The sequence below is a fragment of the Oryx dammah genome, unplaced genomic scaffold (assembly GCF_014754425.2).
Source record: "Oryx dammah isolate SB20612 unplaced genomic scaffold, SCBI_Odam_1.1 HiC_scaffold_20, whole genome shotgun sequence".
In the NCBI taxonomy this organism is placed as follows: Eukaryota; Metazoa; Chordata; class Mammalia; order Artiodactyla; family Bovidae; genus Oryx; species Oryx dammah.
Window position 1 is genome coordinate 36,657,551 of NW_024070204.1, and position 22,934 is coordinate 36,680,484.

General features: G+C 38.3%; 1 pseudogene; it reads left to right on the top strand.

The window, feature by feature from the left end:
* LOC120879383 overlaps positions 1 to 9,072 on the top strand; it is a 91,614-nt pseudogene extending 82,542 nt beyond the window's left edge.
* The last annotated feature ends 13,862 nt before the right edge of the window (positions 9,073 to 22,934 follow it).

Consider the following 22,934-nt stretch of genomic DNA (forward strand, 5'->3'; position numbering starts at 1 on the left):
TACATTAATTGTCTTCTATGCTAACATTTTGGTTATTTCCTATATACAACCCATTTCCTGCTTTCACTGGAAGCTGAACAGGGTTTTTCTATTTTTGTTTTTATTTTTACTGTTCCCTAAGGCTTTCTTCCTTGTGTTTTTCTTGGGTAGGCAACATCTTGCCATGAAATATTTGAGCCATGACTAAAGTAAACCCACATGCTACTTGTTAAATGAGTTTTTTTTTTTAATGAAGTATTTGGTTAACATGTAACAAAGAGAATTTCTAATACAGTGCTCCACAGCCCAATGTCTAGAATTATCATAGAGAAATATAATTCTAGAAACATATTTTATATTTATTATTTGATTTGATCTCAGGAGTTGGTGGTAACAGCCAATGACATACTATGCTTTAGGAAGAAGGTAAATGATATTATTTGAATGCATTTGCTAGTTTTGTGTTTTACATAAAATATTTTATTTTATTCTTTCAACTTTCATAAGTAATGAGGATGTTGTTGTTTATAGATGTACAAAATCTTTGCCCAGGTCATATTAGTAAGTGGTAATGCTCCTTTCCGCAACTGCTCAAATTGATTCTTTTCTGATTTTTGCAGAACCTGTGAATGATTAAAAATCATGAAGCATTATGCTTTAGAAAGAAGGGAAATAGGTTTTGAATGCATTTGCTAGTTTTGTATTTTGCATAAAATATTTTATGATTAAAAATTTCAAGACAGTTACAACAGGGGACTAAACTTAGGCCCATCTGAATGCAGAACCACAGATGACTGCAGTGGTTACACTCTCATGAAGCTGGCCCTGCTTGTGAACTTTGAGATGTGACACTAAAAGGCTGGAAATGGTTGACTTTCTCAAGGAAAAGTTGAGGCTGACGTATGAATGCAGAAGCTAGGGCATGGAGAAGTTTGTGGGAACACGAGCTCACCAGCTTTAGAAATGTGCAGAAGTCCAGGGAAGCATTTAGACATCAGCAGCTTAGAAGTCAAGAGCTCAATACACTTCATTTAAATCTAACAAAGACAAGTACCAAACACACATTTGGGTTACACCTATATTAGGACAATCTTTGGCTACATTGTCTTTTGGAATTGCTTTAATACCTTTGCAATTCATATTGAGTCTTTGCCACATTTGCTATTCATCTTCTCCATCTTGTATTAATGTCTTATGTCAGGCTGCCATACACAGCAAGGTACCATAGTCTAGGTGGCTTTAAATAACAGAAATTTAATTCTCACAGTTCTAGAGGCTGAAATGTCTAAGATTAAGGTGTTGGTTAACTTGGTTCCTGATGAAAACTCTCTTCCTGCTTTATAGATGGCCGCCTTCTTGCTATATCATTATATGATCTTTCCTTTGTACATACAGATGGGAAGAGAAACAGAGAAGTAGAAGTAGAGAGAGGGGTACTCTTCTTCTTTTTACAAAGTCATCAATTCTATCCTATTAAGATCTAATCCTCATGACTCATTTAATCTTAATTACCCCCTAAAAGCCTTATGGAATGAAGCAGGGCAAAGGCTAATAGAGTTTTGCCAAGAGAATGCACTGGTCATAGCAAACACCCTCTTCCAACAACACAAGAGAAGACTCTACACATGGACATCACCAGATGGTCAACACCGAAATCAGATTGATTATATTCTTTGCAGCCAAAGATGGAGAAGCTCTATACAGTCAGCAAAAACAAGACCGAGAGCTGACTGTGGCTCAGATCATGAGCTTCTTATTGCCAAACACAGACTTAAATTGAAAAAAGTAGGGAAAACCACTAGACCATTCAGGTGTGACATAAATCAAATCCCTTATGATTATACAGTGGAAGTGAGAAATAGATTTAAGGGACTAGACCTGATAGAGTGTCTGATGAACTATGGACAGAGGTTCATGTCATTGTACAGGAGACAGGGATCAAGACGATCCCCATGGAAAAGAAATGCAAAAAAGCAAAATGGCTGTCTGGGGAAGCCTTACAAATAGCTGTGAAAAGAAGAGAAGCAAAGAACAAAGGAGAAAAGGAAAGATATAAACATCTGAATGCAGAGTTCCAAAGAATAGCAAGAAGAGATAAGAAAGCCTTCTTCAGCAATCAGTGCAAAGAAATAGAGGAAAACAACAGAATGGGAAAGACTAGAGATCTCTTCAAGAAAATTAAAGATACCAAGGGAACATTTCATGCAAAGATGGGCTCAATAAAAGACAGAAATGTTATGGACATAACAGAAGCAGAAGATATTAAGAAGAGGTGGCAAGAATACACAGAACTGTACAAAAAAGATCTTCATGACCAAGATAATCACGATGGTATGATCACTCACCTAGAGCCAGACATCCTGGAATGTGAAGTCAAGTGGGCCTTAGGAAGCATCACTATGAACAAAAGTAGTGGAGGTGATGGAATTCCAGTTGAGCTGTTTCAAATCCTGAAAGATGATGCTGTGAAAGTGCTGCACTCAATATGCCAGCAAATTTGGAAAACTCAGCAGTGGCCACAGGACTGGAAAAGGTCAGTTTTCATTCCAATTCCAAAGAAAGGCAATGCAAAAGAATGCTCTAACTACCACACAATTGCACTCATCTCAGATGCTAGTAAAGTAATGCTCAAAATTCTCCAAGCCAGGCTTCAGCAATACGTGAACTGTGAACTTCCAGATGTTCAAGCTGGTTTTAGAAAAGGCAGAGGAACTAGAGATCAAATTGCCAACATCCACTGGATCATCGAAAAAGCAAGAGAGTTCCAAAAAAACATCTACTTCTGCTTTATTGACTATGCCAAAGCCCTTGACTTTGTGGATCACAATAAACTGTGGAAAATTCTGAAAGAGATGGGAATACCAGACCACCGGACCTGCCTCTTGAGAAACCTGTATGCAGGTCAGGAAGCAACAGTTAGAAGTGGACATGGAACAACAGACTGGTTCCAAATAGGAAAAAGAGTACGTCAAGGCTGTATATTGTCACCCTGCTTATTTAACTTCTATGCAGAGTACATCATGAGAAACCCTGGGTTGGAGGAAGCACAAGCTGGAATCAAGACTGCCAGGAGAAATAGCAATAACCTCAGATATGCAAATGACAACACCCTTATGGCAGAAAGTGAAGAGGAACTAAAAAGCCTCTTGATGAAAGTGAAGAAGGAGAGTGAAAAAGTTGGCTTAAAGCTCCACATTCAGAAAACTAAGATCATGGCATCTGGTCCCATCACTTCATGGGAAATAGATGGGGAAACAATGGAAACAGTGTCAGACTTTATTTTTTTGGGCTCCAAAATCACTGCAGATGATGACTGAAGCCATGAAGTTAAAAGACACTTACTCCTTGGAAGAAAGGTTATGACCAACCTAGATAGCATATTCAAAAGCAGAGACATTACTTTGCCAACAAAGGTCCGTCTAGTCAAGGCTATGGTTTTTCCAGTGGTCATGTATGGATGTGAGAGTTGAACTGTGAAGAAGGCTGAGTGCCGAAGAATTGATGCTTTTGAACTGTGGTGTTGGAGAAGACTCTTGAGAGTCCCTTGGACTGCAAGGAGATAAAACCAGTCCATTCTGAAGGAGATCAGCCCTGGGTGTTCTTTGGAAGGAAAGATGCTAAAGCTGAAACTCCAGTACTTTGGCCACCTCATGCGAAGAGTTGACTCATTGGAAAAGACTCTGATGCTGGGAGGGATTGGGGGCAGGAAGAAAAGGGGACAACAGAGGATGAGATGGCTGGATGGCATCACCGACTCGATGGATGTGAGTTTGAGTGAGCTCCAGGAGTTGGTGCTGGACAGGGAGGCCTGGCATGCTGCAATTCACGGGGTCGCAAACAGTTGGACACGACTGAGTGACAGAACTGAACTGAACTGAACTGAAAAGCCCTGTCACCAAATATGATAATATTGGAGGGGATGGTGGCTAGGGCTTCAACATCTAATATTTTTGGCAAGGGACCAAATCAGTCTATAGCAAGTTTAAATTTTAAAATTCCAAGTGATGGCTTTCTTATTTATCCATATTCAACTTGATGTCATTTTATTTGGCCCATCTTTCTAACTGGCTATCACATTTTGGGCTTTTATTTCATAGAGTAGACACTCATCTCATGCCCCTACAGTTTTTAGGAAACCCTATCTTCACGTGGAAAAGTTGATGGACTCCAAAATTTGTCCCCTCCACCAACCCTAATCTATGAAGATGGTAACAGGAATAAAGTGTCCTTTCATTTGTCTAGATTTACCTCATTGAAAGGCAGTTTGGACTATAATAGTGGTATTTTCCTGTATCAGAATAATTGTCTATACAGCAGAAGAACTGGTTCTGCTTCATCTATTGTAAGGAGTTGACACTGAAAATCTGCTGTTCAGTTCTTGATGCTACACTTAGAGGGACATTGATTCACTTCTGGCCAATAGGGATGGTTAGTGGTTTTAGGAGCATGATCGATGAGGAATAGTTGAATGTGGGGGACATGTTTAAAGTCCTAGCATATAAAAGAGGAATTAGGGTCATCCTGAGTGCCTTCAGAAGTCTGAGCTATTATTAATGGATAGATATGAGAGGAAGGCAAATTAGTTTATGAGGAAGAACCTTTAAACAACCAGAGCTGTGCAGAAGGTGTCAGGGGGGCGAGTCCTCTGAATCATGAAATAGGAAGCTTTTCTTCACTGATAATATTCAGTCAGGGGAAGAATATTTTATACCAGGATCATTGTCCAAGACTGAATTTGTCCTGAAAGTGAAGTCGCTCAGTCATATCTGACTCTTTGAGACCCCTGAAAGTCCTGAAGAAGTTGCTCAGTCATATCTGACCCTTTGAGACCCCATGGACTGTAGCCTACCAGGCTCCTCTGTCCATGGGATTCTCCAGGCAATAGTACTGGAGTTGGTTTCTGTTTCCTTCTTCAGGGGATCTTTCTGACCCAGGGATTGAACCCGGGTCTCCCGCATTGTAGACAGACGCTTTACCATCTGAGCCACCAGAGAAGTCTTAGGGCAGGGGAATTGTGTTTAAATAGTAGGGAATGGTTCTTAAATTGTGAAGCACCTCTGGTGCTCTGAGAAGGCTGATTTTCTGTTGTAAAGTGCTATGTCAAGACTTCCTTGGTGGTCCAGTGGTTAAGACTTCCCCTTTCAGTGAAAGGGGTGTGGGTTTGATCTTTGGTTGGTGAGTTAGGATCCCACATACCTTGTGGCGAAAACATAAAACAAGCAATATTGTAAAAAAAAAATCAATAAAGACTTTAAAAAATGATTCACATAAAAAATATTTTTAAAATAAAGTGCTATGTCAAGGAATGAATACTGTCTATATCAATTTTCTAGGTATGCCATAACAAAGTATTTAAAACTAGATGGTATCAAACAACAGAAATTTGTTGTCTCAAATTTCTATAGGTTAGAAGTTCAAAATCCAGATGGTGGCAGGGACAGACTCCTTGAAATCTATAGGGGAAAAAAAATCTTTCCTTGACTCTTCCTAGTTTCTGAATGCCATCAGTCCTTGGCATTCTTTGGCTTGCAGTTTCATTGCTTCAGTCTTTGCCTCTGTTGTCACACGACATTCCTCGTCCCATAGTGATACCAGGCATGTTTGATTAGGGCTCATTCTAATGATTTCAACTTAACATCTACTAAGACCCTCTTTCTAGATAAGGTCATCGGTACCAGAGCTTATGACTTCAACATATTCTTTTGGAGGACACATTTTAACCCTTAACAGCATCCCCAGGAGGCTGGTACATTGCACTTTCATACTGGCTTTGTCCCTGCCATGCTCAATCATCTAAGCAATTCAATTTACCTCTTGGCACTTCAGTTATGCTTCTGTAAAATGAGAGCAATAACTTTCTTTAGCCAAACAACAGGGTCTGATGTGACTACGTAAAGTGTTGAAACATGGACATGTGTTCTCAGAAACCCTCATATAGGGACATGTTTATTTTAACCCTCTTATTATATGTGCATCTCTAAATGGTAACTTTTTTCCCTTGAGCATAATTAAGGAATGCAGTGCTTAATTTCTAACAGATATAAAAAATATCAAGAACACTAACTACAAAAGGCCAACAGGCAGGGTCTGCAATAAGAACATGAGAAACAGCACAGCTTTATTTCATTTTGGAGGAATCTGAGAAAATGAACTAACTTAGTCAATACAATCTTCTCAGTACACATAAGGAAGAGGAAAACATGAGACCTGTTTTGGGAATTTATTCTAAAATTTATGATCTAATTTTTTTCACCATGACAGTCACTTTGTTCCCACAACATCCTATTCAAAGACTTTCTGGTGACCTAAATCTGTCATTTACTTTTAAAAGTCCATATTTTCCATCCTGTCCTTGATTTCCAGCTACTCTTTGCACTCATTGTTGACTACCATAAGTGAAAATTTGGAGAGGTGGCAACATGCTTGCAAACAAAGGGGCAGAATGGTCTGGCATTTGAGGAAGGATTTAAAAGAAGTCTAAAACAAAGCAAACTGGAAGAATGTGTTCTTGGTAGCTTAAAGTAATGGATATGAACTGAAAATGGCAAAAAATAATCTTGAAAAAGAGCAAAGTTAAAGTACTCATACTTTCTGGTTTGAAAACTTGTTACAAAGCTACAGTAATCAAGACAGTGTGGTACTGGCATAAGGGTAGATATATAGATCAATGGAATAGATTTAAGAGTCCAGAAGTAAACTATTACATCAATGACACATTTATTTTTAACAAATGTACTAAGATAATTCACTGGAAGAAAGAACAATCTTTTTAACAAATGACACTGGGACAATGAAATATTCACATGTGAAAGAGTGAAACTGAGGACTCTACTTCACACCATATACAAAAATGAACTCAAAATATTCATAGACTTAAACATAGGAACTACATCTAGAAAACTCTTAGAAGATAACATAGGACTAAACCTTCATGACATTAATTTTAGACAGTGGTTTCTTTGATATCACACCAAAGGCAAAGATATAAAAGAAAATAACAGCTAAATTGGACTTCACCAAAATTAAAAAGTTTGTCCTGCAAATGATATAATCAAGAAAATAAAAAAACAACCTACAGAATGGGAGAAGATATTTGCAAATCATATTCTGTATCCAGAATATATAAAGAACACTGACAACCCAATACTATAAGGACAGATAACTCAATTAAAAAGTGGGCAAAGGATATTTAATAGACCTTTATCCTAAGAAAATATACAAATGGCCAATGTGCACATGAGGAAATATACAACATCATTAGTCAGTAGGGAAATGCCAATCAAAAAACTACAATGAAATACCTACATATTATAATTAAAAAGATTGATAATCAAGCTTAGTGAGATGAGTGTGTTGGAGAGATCTCTAAGCCCTGATGGTCCAGGATAATTTCATCAGGCATGAGGATCTTAGACTAGAGAAAGATGAATGAAAACAGAGGCAAAAGTTCTAGCCAGCCTGCAGAGGCCAATGCAAATACCCAGAGCATGAATCACTGATCAGACACTTTCCACATGCCTTGTGGCCCAATGAGGGGCCAGGGTCTCAGAAACCAGAGCATTCATAGCCAGCTGATGGAGATGATGGTGCATTTACAGTAGATCATTGAAGAGCATAACATACAGCTGATACCCAAGCACTTGCAATCAGAACCCAACACTGGAAGAGCAAAGGAACAATCAGGCCGGTTGGGAGCAGGAATCTCTCTTGGACCACTTAATCTGTCAACTGGTCTACCTCCTACAATCTGGGGCCATGTGTGGCCTGGAGCTCCAACAAACTGTGTTGCCCTTCCCAGGACTCTAGGAGTGACGTCAGAGTTGGGCAGTGAGCCCATCATCCAGGTAGCCCAGCCTCCTAGTTCATCAGCTGAGAGATTTTGAAGCATCATTTGTCAGCCTTGACCTATGCAACCATAAGATTGACATCTCTGCCTTGTACCGCTCCAGCTTCTAGGATGACAAGAGCTGCCATGGGGACAAATACCAGGAAGACAAGACTACTTTGGGCTTCATTAACCCTGGTACTGATAAGCATAAGCTGTGTACTGATCTGATGACTGAAATCTTAAGTCAGAGTAATGTGAACTGCACAGAGGAGATCCTATTGCAAGATCCCGATTAGAGAGGGCAATCATCTCTGAGGAAGAAGTGACCCCATTCCTGATCTACTAGTGCAAGGAAGGTGCCCACCTTGATCCAGAAAACTTGGTTTTTCTAAATAGTTGTTGCTCTGTCTTTTCCATGCTGGCCACTGTTTTGTGTGATCCAATTAAGGCCTTTCTGACTCCTCACTCCCTTCTATGGTGGTTTCCTCCTCATTTTCCAGCTGTGTGTAAAAGTTGAGCTGATGCTTGTCCACTGATGTGAATACCCATGCTTTCCAGTTCATTTTGTACAAGTTGGAGAAAGCTCTGCTTGAGGCTATGCTTATGGAGAATAAGCATAATTAATCCTCAGAATCCCCTGGATGACTTCTACTCCCAGACTCACTGAAGGAATACCTGGAATTTGCCAAGAGATACAACCTACATGTCATCATAGATAAAATTTACATGCTGTCTGTATTGGATGAACATGAAAATGTTCTGGGCATGGAAAGTTTGTCTGACCTCAACAACACCCATGCAATCAATCAGTCAGCACCAATAAGGATTTCAGCATCTCTTGCTTTGGCTTAGGTGCTCTGTATACCCACAACAAGGAGGTGGGCTCTGCCATGAGCTTTGCAGCATTTCTGGCATCACCCAGGACAAGCCATGTTGGCTGCTCCAGTGCATTATCAACAAGTGAAGGTTTTGAAGATCCCCTTTCTCAACTGTGGCTCTGGCCTCTATGTCTGAGTCAACTTGGAACACATCCTGGACCTGTATGCATGTGAGGAAGAGCTGCTCCTCCATTGCTGTTTCCTGAACAGCAAGCTGATGTCCCGTGGTGAAACCTACAAGTATAAGGTGCCTAGAATTTTCTACCTAATCATGGTGGATAAACTCATCTGTTAAAACACAACAATGCAACAGTTCTATCAGGTGCTTCTATGGAGCAGAAGCAGGATTTGATAGTGAGGTGGCTGGAAGATGTGCAGAGGGAGTGAGTAAGCTCTCTTCCTCCCAGTCAGTCACTCCAGCCAATCCCATGCTCAGGGAGGCTTGTTATCAGCCTCTGGTCTAGAACACTGGGGCACTGAGCTAAACTGGTGCTGCTGCTGAGCAAACAATGGGCTCCTCCAGGAAGGGGCTCAAGTGACTCAGTCATCAACCTCCTTCAACTGAGCATCTGTCATTTTGGGAAGCTTTGCATCCTTTCATTATTTGCTAGCTATTGCATGTGCAAAACATTTTTATGGGGTTGGAATGGGAAAGCCTACAGGAATAAAAGGAACTCCTTGGGGCCCTGTTTAGTTGGATTTATTTTTGTCTTTGATGTCTTCTAAATTCCATATTCTTTTGAATTCCAAGCCTGTTCTTTTTCTTGTTGATGTTTTTCATAATCACCTTTGGAAGTTAGATTAATTTTTGTCCTTTTAAAAATTCTAAGGGAGGTTACATGTGGTGAATACTGTCAGGGGCAGGTCAGAAAGGAAGGGAAAAAATGACCCCTAACTGATGGAACATATTCCAGGCATTAGAGGCACTGTCCAGGATTCTGACAAGATCACACTGTCCTTGCCCATGAGTGATTGAATGGCAGCGGGGAGGCAGAATTCCAGAAGTTCTTACTTCTTCTTTTTCAAAATGAATCTCTTGGGACAAGCCTGGGATCTTTCATTTCCATCTGTGGTGTTTTCAGCTGTTTTAATCATACCACTTGAGTTTCTCTGCAAAACTTTTGCATATCTGAGATTTAGTGTGAACACTGCTGCTATGAAATGAGTTGGACAGGGACCACCACCATTTTATAGACGATCATAGGGCTTTTAGAAACACCTGGTGGCTTTGGTCAGTCATTTGGGTTTGTGCTCATCCTCCCTTTTGGGTCTATGTTTGGGGGTTCTTGTTCTTCAGTAATAATGTTCTTTTATAAAAAAATAAAAATTAAAAAAAGGAAGTGTACCAACAAATCCTGATTGTTAAGTTTTTTTTTTTTTAAATACCAGATAGTGTTCTTTAGAAATTTTTTTTTTAATTAATTTATTTTTAATTTTTACTTTACAATTCTGTATTGGTTTTGGCATAGATTGACATGAATCCACCACAGGTGTACATGCGTTCCCAAACATGAGCCCCCCTCCCACCCCCCTCCCCACAACATCTCTCTGGGTCATCCCCGCGCGTCAGCCCCAAGCGTGTCATATCCTGCATCAGACATAGACTGGCATTTCGATTCTTACATGATATTATACATGTTTCAATGCCATTCTCCCAAATCATCACACCCTCTCCCTCTCCCTCTGAGTCCAAAAGTCCGCTATACACATCTGTGTCTTTTTTGCTGTCCTGCATACAGGGTCATCATTGCCATCTTCCTAAATTCCATATATATGTGTTAGTATACTGTAATGGTGTTTTTCTTTCTGGCTCACTTCACTCTGTATAATCGGCTCCAGTTTCATCCATCTCATCAGAACTGATTCAAAGGTATTCTTTTTAATGGCTGAGTAATACTCCATTGTGTATATGTACCACAGCTTTCTTATCCATTCATCTGCTGATGGACATCTAGGTTGTTTCCATGTCCTGGCTCTTATAAACAGTGCTGCAATGAACATTGGGGTACATGTGTCTCTTTCAATTCTGGTTTCCTCTGTGTGTATGCCCAACAGTGGGATTGCTGGGTCATAAGGCATTTCTATTTGCAATTTTTTAAGGAATCTCCACACTGTTCTCCATAGTGGCTGTACTAGTTTGCATTCCCACCAACAGTGTAGGAGGGTTCCCTTCTCTCCACACCCTCTCCAGCATTTATTGCTTGCAGATTTTTGGATCGCAGACATTCTGACTGGTGTGAAGTGGTACCTCATTGAGGTTTTGATTTGCATTTCTCTAATAACGAGTGATGTTGAGCATCTTTTCATGTGTTTGTTGGCCATCCGTATGTCTTCTTTGGAGAAATGTCTATTTAGTTCTTTGGCCCATTTTTTGACTGGGTCGTTTATTTTTCTGGAATTGAGCTGCAGGAGTTGCTTGTATATTTTTGAGATTAGTTGTTTGTCAGTTGCTTCATTTGCTATTATTTTCTCCCATTCGGAAGGCTGTCTTTTTCACTTTGCTTATGTTTTCCTTTGTTGTGCAGAAGCTTTTAATTTTAATTAGATCCCATTTGTTTATTTTTGCTTTTATTTCCAGAATTCTGGGAGGTGGATCATAGAGGATCCTGCTGTGGTTTATGTCGGAGAGTGTTTTGCCTATGTTCTCCTCTAAGAGTTTTATAGTTTCTGGTCTTACATTTAGATCTTTAATCCATTTTGAGTTTATCTTTGTGTGCGGTGTTAGAAAGTGATCTAGTTTCATTCTTTTACAAGTGGTTGACCAGTTTTCCCAGCACCACTTGTTAAAGAGATTGTCTTTACTCCATTGTATATTCTGGCCTCCTTTGTCAAAGATAAGGTGTCCATATGTATGTGGATTTATCTCTGGGCTTTCTATTTTGTTCCATTGATCTATATGTCTGTCTTTGTGCCAATACCATACTGTCTTGATGACTGTGGCTTTGTAGTAGAGCCTGAAGTCAGGCAAATTGATTCCTCCAGTTCCATTCTTCTTTCTCAAGATTGCTTTGGCTATTCGTGGTTTTTTGTATTTCCATACAAATCTTGAAATTATTTGTTCTAGTTCTGTGAAAAATATCGCCGGTATCTTGATAGGGATTGCATTGAATTTGTAAATTGCTTTGGGTAATATACTCATTTTCACTATATTGATTCTTCCGATCCATGAGCATGGTATATTTCTCCATCTATTAGTGTCCTCTTTGATTTCTTTCATCAGTGTTTTATAGTTTTCTGTATATAGGTCTTTAGTTTCTTTAGGTAGATATATTCCTAAGTATTTTATTCTTTTTGTTGCAATGACTACAGCTAATAAAAAGAGAAAGGGAATTCATTGGAAAGATGAGGGAGCTACTGTGATCAGACATGCTCTTCTTAGGGCCTCTGAAATAGCAGCTAGTAGACAGTCTTATCAGGTGCTGTCCCTAAGATGGGAGGGATGATACCTTCCATGGAAGATATAGACTGTTTCTGTCACCTGTTCCACAGATTCAAATAATAGAGTTGGGGGTAGGGGAGAAAACTGTCACATCTACAAGTATGGAATCTCCCTCCATTCTTTAGGTCTTTAATTTCTCTCAGTAAGGCTGCGCTAGTTTTTTGCATAAAAGTCTTATACATATTTTGTTAAATTTATCACTCTGTTATGCTTTTCATCTTATTTTAAATGTCTTGTTAATTAATTCATCTTCTAATCGTTTGTATACTGAAATAACTGACGTCTATAAAATCAGTCTTGCACCTACCAAGAACGTTGATGACTCGGAGGCTTTACCGTGGTGTTTTGTTCCGTGCCCATGTTCAGTTGTCTCCAGCTCTTCATGACCCCATGGACTGTAGCCCACCAAGTTCCTCTGTTCATGTAATTTCCCTGTAAGAATATTGGAGTGGGTTGCCATTTACTTCTCCAGGGGGTCTACCCAACCCTGGAGTTGAACCCATGTCTCTTGCATCTCCTGCATTGACAAGCAGATTATTTACCACTGGGCCACCTGGGGGACTTGAGGTTTTACCCTGCTTGCAAACTCAGAGATTCCGTGGATGTTGACAGAAGGCATGAAAAGCTTGGATTACAGACAAATGACAACTTACTAACCACAGTAATAGCAGTAATCAGAGTATTAATTTTTGCTTAGTTCCCCAAGCCTTGCTTCCTACAGGGCAAAGTGAGGAGGACCAAGGGATGCCTGCATGTGCAATGGGGTGGGTTGCAAGAGAGGGAACCCACATTTAGGGAACCTGATTCTTTTGTAATGGCCAGTAAGCCTGCCTAAAATTTGGCCCTGAAGGAGGCATTATTTTTTACTATACTGAAAAATTGTATTCATAATTTTAGTTCAACAATCCTTGCTTTACAGATAAGGATTCTGAGTTCAAGGAGGAAAATCAAGCTTTATATCCATTTCTTTTCTCCTTATCCCCATGGAAGGAAATGGCAACCCACTCCAGTATTCTTGCCTGGAGAATGCCATGGACAGAGGAGTCTGGTGGGCTACAGTCCACGGGGTCGCAAAGAGTTGGACACGACTGAGTGACTTCACTTTCACTTTATCCCCATGGTGCTTATTTTTGGTCAATTATTACCTCTTGTCTAGATTATTGTCACAGATTCCCATATTCATACCAATGTTCCTAAAGTTCTCCTTTGATTATTTAATTACTTAGTTAAAATGTTATTAATTCTTTAAATAATGCATGTTTACTATTCTTTACTTTTCACCTACGTTTCAGGCTCTGAAGTAAACATGACAGGTAGAGTTGTGCTGTTCACGCTGCATGAGTTTCTTTTTCACCTTCTAGTAGGGGAGACAGATAAGTAAAACAACAACAAAATGTATGTGTCCTGTCTGAGAAGGAAATACGAATGTTAAGAAGAAAACCAAAGAAAATCATAAAAGTATATAATGCTGGTATGGAAAGTGCTATTTTTGATCCATCCTTGTTTGAGGAGCATGGTGAATAGGTACAACAGTGAAGTAAGGGATCCTGCCAAGAAAAGATCCCAGGAGAAAACACAGCAGTAATGATGCACTAAACAGCAAGTGCAAAGGCCGTAAGGCAGGAGAACTTTGATGTATTTGAAGAGCCAGAAATGGCAACCCACTCCAGTATTCTTGCTTGGAGAATCCCATGGACAGAGGAGCCTGGTAGGCTACAGTCCACAGGGTTGCAGAGTTGGACACAACTGAGTGACTTCATTTTTCTAGTGTGGCTGGAACAGAGGAAAGCTGGTAAGAGATAAAGACAGAAAATATGCAGAACGGCCAGGTCATTAGAGTCCCCTATCCAAACCTGATGTTTCCTCAAATTTCAGTGAACAAAATTCAGACCCTTGACTGAGTAACCAAGGCTCCCCACTAATTTTTTTTCAACCTTTTTCAACTTTAATAATCCCCTTACATGAATACTTCACATCAGCCCAACAGTCTTCATCAGACCCCAAATTACTTCTCATGGATCTGCTACTAGAATGATTTTCCTTATGCAACTTCTGACTATTTAAATTGGCAGGATCTTCAAGGTCTAGTTCCAAATTGCTGCTTGTCAGTTCCATGTATGAAGTTGTATCTGCACATTAGACTTAACATTTCTGTGTATGTGTTTTGTCATTTCTATGGTGCATTTCAGATTCCTAGAGACTTGAAGATAGCACCTTTTATCCCATTTATATCTAGTGTGGAGCCTTATAGATATTAAAATATGATATAAAAGTTATTTGAGGAAAGATCCATATGTTTACAATTTTGGAAGAAAAAAAGCTAAGTTGCATCCTCTCATCTGAAGAATAAAATAGGGAAGTGATAGAAGCATAGATTATAATTTATTTATATATACTTATCTGATATTGAGTAAATACTTAAATGAATGAGAAAATGTCATAGAAGAATGGTCTAGGTTTTTTCCAAGTGTGGTAAATTGTCACAACTCTTTGAGACCCCACGTGGAACACTCCAGGCAAGGATACTGGAGTGGGTTGCCATTTCTTTCTCCAGGGGATCTTCTCAATCTAGGGATCAAACTCATGTTTCCTGCATTGGCAGGTGGATTCTTTACTGCTGAGCCACCAAAAAGTCCCCCTTAAATAAAAAATACTTTTTAATCGCTTTTCATTTGGAAACCTAAACAGCATAAACTAATACATCACTTATGAATCTCCAACTGTAAATAATGAAACTATAAAATTGTAGGTATGACTATGCCAAAGCCTTTGACTGTATGGATCACAATAAACTGTGGAAAATTCTGAAAGAGATGGGAATACCAGACCACCTGACCTGCCTCTTGAGAAACCTGTATGCTGGTCAGGAAGCAACAGTTAGAACTGGACATGGAACAACAGACTGGTTCCAGATAGGAAAAGGAGTACGTCAAGACTGTATATTGTCACCCTGCTTATTTAACTTATATGCAGAGTACATCAAGAGAAATGCTGGGCTGGAAGAAGCACAAGCTGGAATCAAGATTGCCGGGAAAAAGATCAATAACCTCAGATATGCAGATGACAGCATCCTATGGCAGAAAGCGAAGAAGAACTAAATAGCTTCTTGATGAAAATAAAAGAGGAGAGTGAAAACGTTGGCTTAAAGCTCAACATTCAGAAAACGAAGATCATGGCATTTGGTCCCATCACTTCATGGCAAATAGATGGAGAAACAGTGGAACCAGTGGCAGACTTTATTTTCTTGGGCTCCAAACTCACTGCAGATGGTTACTGTAGCCATGAAATAAAAAGACGCTTACTCCTTGCAAGGAAAGTTATGACCAACCTAGACAGCATATTAAAAAGCAGAGACTACTTTCCCACCAAAGGTCTGTCTAGTAAAAGCTATGGTTTTTGCAGTAGTCATGTATGGATGTGAGAGTTGAGCTATAAAGCAAGCTGACGGCTGAAGAATTGATGCTTTTGAACTGTGGTGTTGGAGAAGACTCTTGAGGGTCCCTTGGACTGCAAGGAGATCCAACCAGTCCATCCTAAAGGAAATAAGTCTTGAATGTTCATTGGAAGGACTGATGCTGAAGCTGAAACTCCAATACTTTGGCCACCTGATGCGAAGAGTTGAGTCACTGGAAAAGACCCTGATGCTGGGAAAGATTGAGGGCAGGAGGAGAAGGGGACAACAGAGGATGAGATGGCTGGATGGCATCACTGACTCAAGGGACATGGGTTTGAGTAGGCTCCGGGAGTTGGTGATGGACAGGGAGGCCTGGGGTGCTGCAGTCCATGGAGTCACAAAGAGCTGGACGTGACTGAGCAACTGAACTGAAATGAACTGAAGTAAAACAATATTTCTTTTAAGAGTTTCAATAATCTCTGAAGATTTTATCAGTACTATTGCTGACAAGGAAATTGTGCAATTTGTTATAAACACATTTAGGAAATTGGAATCGATTTTTTCTCAAGAATTTTATAAACTCATCTTTCAAGACCTGCTAAAATTTTGATGTCCAAAGTAATACAAACTTTTTGCCCAGTTTATCTCTTTTTTCTCTTTCTCTTGCTTTTAGTCTTTTTTCTTTCCTTTCAAATTATGTTTTCTTTGTTGTTTTGTTAAAAGCATGCATACTAATTTTAAAGATCAAACACTATAGAATATATATAACCAAAATATTATTCACATAACAATACCATTTTAATGTAATATTCTTTAATCTGTATTTTTTTACTTGACTTAACATTATATCATGGCTATCAATGAACATAATCTTTATCATTATTTTAATTGCCTTGCAATATTTATTTGCATATTTGTGCATACCTAGTTCCCACACCTCTCTGAGGATCATATTTCTAATTTAAGAATAAACTCATTATCTTCCACTGAAGTAATGGAGGAATTATCATTATGAACTAATGCTTCTGTGAAATAATTTTCCAGCAATGTTATACATTTAAGGATGCTTTAATATTTGTAGTAGCATCAATTTTTCAATAGCAAATATTTGGCCAGGTGTGACATAGGTAACATGTATTTGAGGTTGGGTGACTTTCTAGAGGTAAATTGAATTAAATGCTTTGTGATAAAGTTATTTTTACCATATCTCACTGATTCTTAATCTTGGCATACATATTACATTCATATACATGCTTTGAACTTTTACCAAATATTGACATCCAGACTGTATCCCAAACCAATGAGATTAAATCTTTGGATGACCCAGAGCTTCTGCTGAGTCTAAAGAGAGAGTTGAGAACCACTGAGACTAATTCCAAAGTAATTTGTGCAGAATTTATAAAAATTGTGTCCTTTTCATTTTGAGGAGAATGGAAGGTCATCTTAAAATTGGGGAAATATGTATACCTGTGGAGTTTGTTCATTGTAGTTTGTAGAATCTCTGTTTGTGTATGCCACTTACTCCTAAATACTCTCTGAGAATCAAAATCAAGCTTTTGGATGGTTTTAAAAAACATTTTATGGTTACTTATCTTTCTAACAAGTACATGCCACAGTGGTTGCCTTGAAGGGTCAAAGCTCCTGGAAACATATAAGTTTGTGGAAACTTCGTTCTAAGTGGAACATTTAATGCAGAATCTTGAATTAGCTGAATTAAAGCCATAGATGCCTTTCTTAAAAGAGAGTAAAATATAAGAATGGGGAGGAAAATAGAAAAGATGAGAAGGAGTATATTGTCACTTTAAGTGACTGAACTGGATTTTGGTACGAATGATGCCTCAAAGCCATAGGTGTAAGTAGTGACAATATCTTATTATTTATTTTATTAGCTATAGAAATAAATGGACCTTTGTCTACCTGCACAGACTTCACAGCCCCCAAATCTAAAGCATCCAATAAAGGTGGTTTTCACTGAAATAAAGTCTATAGAAAGCAATGTTTCCAACATTGACAAAAGATAGGCAAAAATGTCTCACAAACGTTGAATTTTTTGCTTTCTTTTCTTGTATTGTTTTTTAAAAAAATCACACATAAAATGATGATAAAGTAATGGCTAAAGGGCAACTTAGAACTAAATGGAAAACTTTTGTTTTCAAATTAATATTGTTTCAATTCTCAAGTACCAGGAGAGTTTGCATTTTAAATAGAATTTTAAGATATAATGTCATGAAAGAAAAGAAATGAAAATGTATTTGTTGTAGATAAGAGTTTGTAAAACAGGTGAAGATGTAGAAAATAAATCAATATAACTGGATTTTCACCCAATTATTACTGGGTGTATGTGGTTTTTTAATCTAAGAGTATTGTAGAATACATCTCACACCAAATAATTCAGTGGCGCTTTTTTTATTTCATAAGCAGCTATAACATATTGAAAAAATAATTTGATGCCATTTTATGATAGGTGTAATTTGCAAGGGGCTTCCGCGGTGGCTCAGCAGTAAAGAACCTGCCTGCAAAGCAGGAGCTTCAGGAGATACAGGTTTGGTCCCTTGGTCAGGAAGATCCCCTGAAGGAGGAAATGGCAACCCACTTCAATATTCTTGCCTGGAGAATCCCCATGGACAGAGGAGCCTGACCGGCTACAGGCTATAGAGTCACAGAGTCTGACACAACAGACGTGACTAAGCACGCCCGCACGTACTTTGCAAGTTTGGTTTTTTGATTGTTTAAGTCCATAAAGTACTCACATTGCTGCTATAGCATAACTTATTGTTTTAGCAAATATTCCCTTATCAAGAATGATTGTTTAATAGTAGAGTCTTATAATTTCATATGAAAGCTATATGGAAAAAATAAACAGGATAACTTTGACAATTGTGGTGGTTTTCAATACCTAGAAACTTGGCAATACGTAGGTAAAACATTAAGATAAATTATTTCAATGTTTTAAAATGTTGGGATAATCTTTAAGTATAAAGTTACATTTTCTCTTCTCCACAAATTAAATTATGTTTTATTTAAAGAGTTTATATAATAGCGCTTCACAGATATAAGGATTTTGCAAAAGCTCTTGAAATTCAGACAACTAGGACTCTTAGAACACTGGGTTCACAAAATGGTTTAGAAAACTGTCAAAAATAGAAGAGACAAATAAAAATTTTTTAAAAAAACAGTGCTTCCAAATTCATCACTAGAATCAGTCAGAGTTTAAGTCATTTTTCCTGGGAATGATTTAGGACAAATAGATATGATATGGTGGGATTGGACTAAAAAGTGTTATTTTTTTTCTTCCAGTTTTACTGAAATATAATTTACATACTGTATAAGTTTAAGAACTGTATAAGTTTCAAGTGCACAGCATAATACTTTAAGTTAGATATATAGTGAAATGATTACCACACTGTTTCATGAACATTTATCATCTCAAGTAGATACAAAATAAAAACATTTTTTCCTTATGATAAGGACTCCGGATTTACTCTGTAAACAACTTTCATATATAATGTAAGTAGGGTTAATTATATTTATCATGTTGTATATTGCATTCCTAGTACTTATTTATCCTGTAATTGGAAGTTGGTACCTTTTGACTATCTTTATCCAATTCCCTCTATTCCCACTCACCGTGTTCTTTTTTAATCTTAAAAGCACATACATATATCAATTAAAGAATTTAGTTTTGATCACATGTTTCTTTCATATCACTATTTTTTTGTTACAGTTCTGTTCTATTATGAATTCAGAACTGTATTGTTTTGAGGCAGTGTTAATTTCAGCATATGTGAAAATTTTGTTCTAGAGTTGAATATTGTTATATTATTTTATTTTGTACTACATATGATACTGGTGGAGGGACGCTACAAAAGAATGGTACAGTATTGGGGAAGCCTAGTTGCATATGGTGATGAGAACATGTGATTGTAGCCAGGAGCACTGATTTCTAGCTTAACATTTGCTTCATTCTCCTTGTGTGACCCTGGCTAATCATTTAACCCACCTGTGTTTCTGTTCCTTCAATCAGAGGGAGAGAATAATTTCTATCCATTCATACAAAAATTATAAATTCTTTAAGTGCAGAGATCTTAACATTTTCAAGAGTTTTTCCTAGCATTTTTTTTTTTTTTTTTACAGTTCTATGCACTGGTAAGCTCAGTTGGTAAAGAATCTGCCTGCAACGCAGGAGACCTTGGTTCGATTCCTGGGTCGGGAAGATCCCTTGGAGAAGGGATGGGCTATCCACTCCAGGGCTTCCCTTGTAGCTCAGCTGGTAAAGAATTCACCTGCGATGAGGAAGACCTGGGTTCGATCCCTGGGTTGGGAAGATCCCCTGGAGAAGGGAAAGGCTACCCACTCCAGTATTCTGGCCTAGAGAATTCCATGGACTAAATAGTCCTTGGGGTCACAAAAAGTCAGACACGACTGAGCTACTTTCACTTTCATTTCAGGCACTGGCAGGTACTTGACCTAATGTTTAATAGATGATTGAAATTAATGCAGGCATTAGGCATGCAATTTATTAAATTACTATTAAATCATTATACCATGGTATTGTCAAAAAAGACATATAGATGGTTTAGGAAGACATATGTCAAGTTTAATTATCTTTGTTAAATCTAAGACAGTAATGATTTAGCAGAATATCACTGCACTGGACTCAGGAGGCTTAGGGTCCAAGAACATCCTGGAGTCCCATCAAAATCATTAATTCATGGAGTTGCCTGGATAGAAATGTTTCTGAGGTGTTCTCTTTGTCATTTTATGACAGAGGAAAGCAATGGTCTTGTATCCTAGACCCAGATATTTTTGCTTCGTTTTTTGAGTTCTTCCTTTCATGACTTGGCCAAGTTCTTGACTACTCTAGCTGGCTGACTTCGTCTCTAAAAGGTTGAGGTAGGTGTTCACAAGAGTTTCTCAGGTTACGAATTTCAGATCATTTATGGGGCAATGTCTGTTTCTTTGTTGATTTTTATTTCCTATTCACATTTTTAGTAAATTAAAACAAGGTTTCCTTATGTTTCTATGTTCAATAATGTTTATTGTCACCTTACTGACACTTTATTTCTGAATGAAACAAATGACAAAATAACAACAACAACTCTGCAGTACATTTAAAGGAGAAATAGAAGAGTTTGATTCTGATCCTTCTTTGCCAAGGAATTTGTGGGGCTTTTTCCCAGTCCAACTTGTGCAAGGTTTAATCCTGTTTCAAGGCAAAACATTTCCAAAGTTGCTAGTGAATGTGGAGCATACAGTTCTGGAATCACTCCTGGTAACTTGAGCAAACTATTCTGCAAAATTTCATACTATGGGTGAAAGGAGACCACAGTGACAGGAAGGCCCTTCTTGCCAAATGGATGAAGTTAGAAAGAAAACACAATGTTGATATGGAGAAAAAAACAAAGAATTGCTTGAAATCCTTCAGAGAATGCAGAAAACTCCACAATTGTTTTACTATCTGGTAATGATTAAGGATGCTTTAAATTTGTTGTGCCTTAGAAAGTTAGGTATTGAAACAGAATGAGTATTTTTTTATGATACATGTATTTATTATTATTTTTTTTTTACTTTACAATATTATATTGGTTTTGCCATACATCAACATGAATCCACCACGGGTGTACACACGTTCCCCATCCTGAAACCCCCTCCCACCTCCATCCCCGTACCATCCAGAATGAGTATCTATTAACATTTTAAAATATGATATTTTTCTATCTTTCTTTTTAAAGAAATTCCTATGGCTGATTCATGTTGAGGTTTGACAGAAAACAACAAAATTCTGTAAAGTAATTATACTTCAATAAAAAAGATGAATTAAAAAAGAAAGACAAAGGAATTTTTTCCCAAGAGATTTATTATTCTACAAGGTTTAGATTCACCCTGATCCTTCCGTGAGGATCCCAGCTCTCTCAGGAATCCATGTTGTTTACAGGTGTATACTTACCTAGACTGTAGGTAGCTTAGCATTATATCCTGGCTTCCCATTCATTTGTGCAATTGTCAAGGCAATACATGGAAAGGTGAATCTGAATACCTGGGTCTTACTCACAGTTAAATCTTATTTGGTGACACTGAGCAAGAATCTCTCTAGGCTGTTATTCTCACCTATTTTAATCCTCAACCTAGGATCCCAAAACCTCTCTGGGTCCTTTAGGATGTCAGAGGAATCTGAAAGCTTTATTGAATTAAAAAAAAAAGTTTAATTGAAATCAATTATGTTCTTCTCAATTAGGGTACATAGTCTGAAAGAAACTGTTTCTGTACTTTTTTTAAAGCAATAATAGCAGTTTAATGTAACCCCACTTGTGGTAATAAGAGCATGTTACCCCACAAGTGGTCTCATGTTGAGCAACTATTCTGGTTGAACATCATTATGTGCATTAAATTATTTAATTAATAAATTATAATTTGGTAGGTACAAACTTTTAAGGCAAAAGACGTCCAAGGGAAAAAGGAACACTATTTTTTGAAGAGTTAAAAATGGAAACCCATGCACTGGGTTATCTATAAAGTGTTCCAGCTCCAGGATTCTAGATCAGGAGTTGGTAAACTTTTTCTGTTAAAAGACCACATAGAGACTATTTTAGACTTTGTCTGCCAAATGACTCTGTAAGAGCTACTCAATTTTGCCACTGTAGTAGAAAGCAGCGATAGTTCAGTTCAGTTCAGTTCAGTACCTCAGTCGTGTCCGACTCTTTGCGACCCCATGAATCGCAGCATACCAGGCCTCCCTGTCCATCACCATCTCCCGGAGTTCACTCAGACTCACATTCATCAAGTCCGTGATGCCATCCAGCCATCTCATCCTCTGTCGTCCCCTTCTCCTCCTGCCCCCAATCCCTCCCAGCATCAGAGTCTTTTCCAATGAGTCAACTCTTCGCATGAGGTGGCCAAAGCACTGGAGTTTCAGCTTTAGCATCATTCCTTCCAAAGAAATCCCAGGGCTGATCTCCTTCAGAATGGACTGGTTGGCTCTCTTTGCAGTCCAAGGGACTCTCAAGAGTCTTCTCCAACACCACAGTTCAAAAGCATCAGTTCTTTGGCACTCAGCCTTCTTCACAGTCCAACTCTCACATCCATACATGACCACAGGAAAAACCATAGCCTTGACTAGACAGACCTTAGTTGGCAAAGGAATGTCTCTGCTTTTGAATATGCTATCTAGGTTGGTCATAACTTTTCTTCCAAGGAGTAAGCGTCTTTTAATTTCATGGCTGCAGTAACCATCTGCAGTGATTTTGGAGCCCCCCTAAATAAAGTCTGACACTGTTTCCACTGGTTCCCCATCTATTTCCCATGAACTGATGGGACTGGATACCATGATCTTCGTTTTCTGAATGTTGAGCTTTAAGCCAACTTTTTCACTCTCCTCTTTCACTTTCATCAAGAGGCTTTTTAGCTCCTCTTCACTTT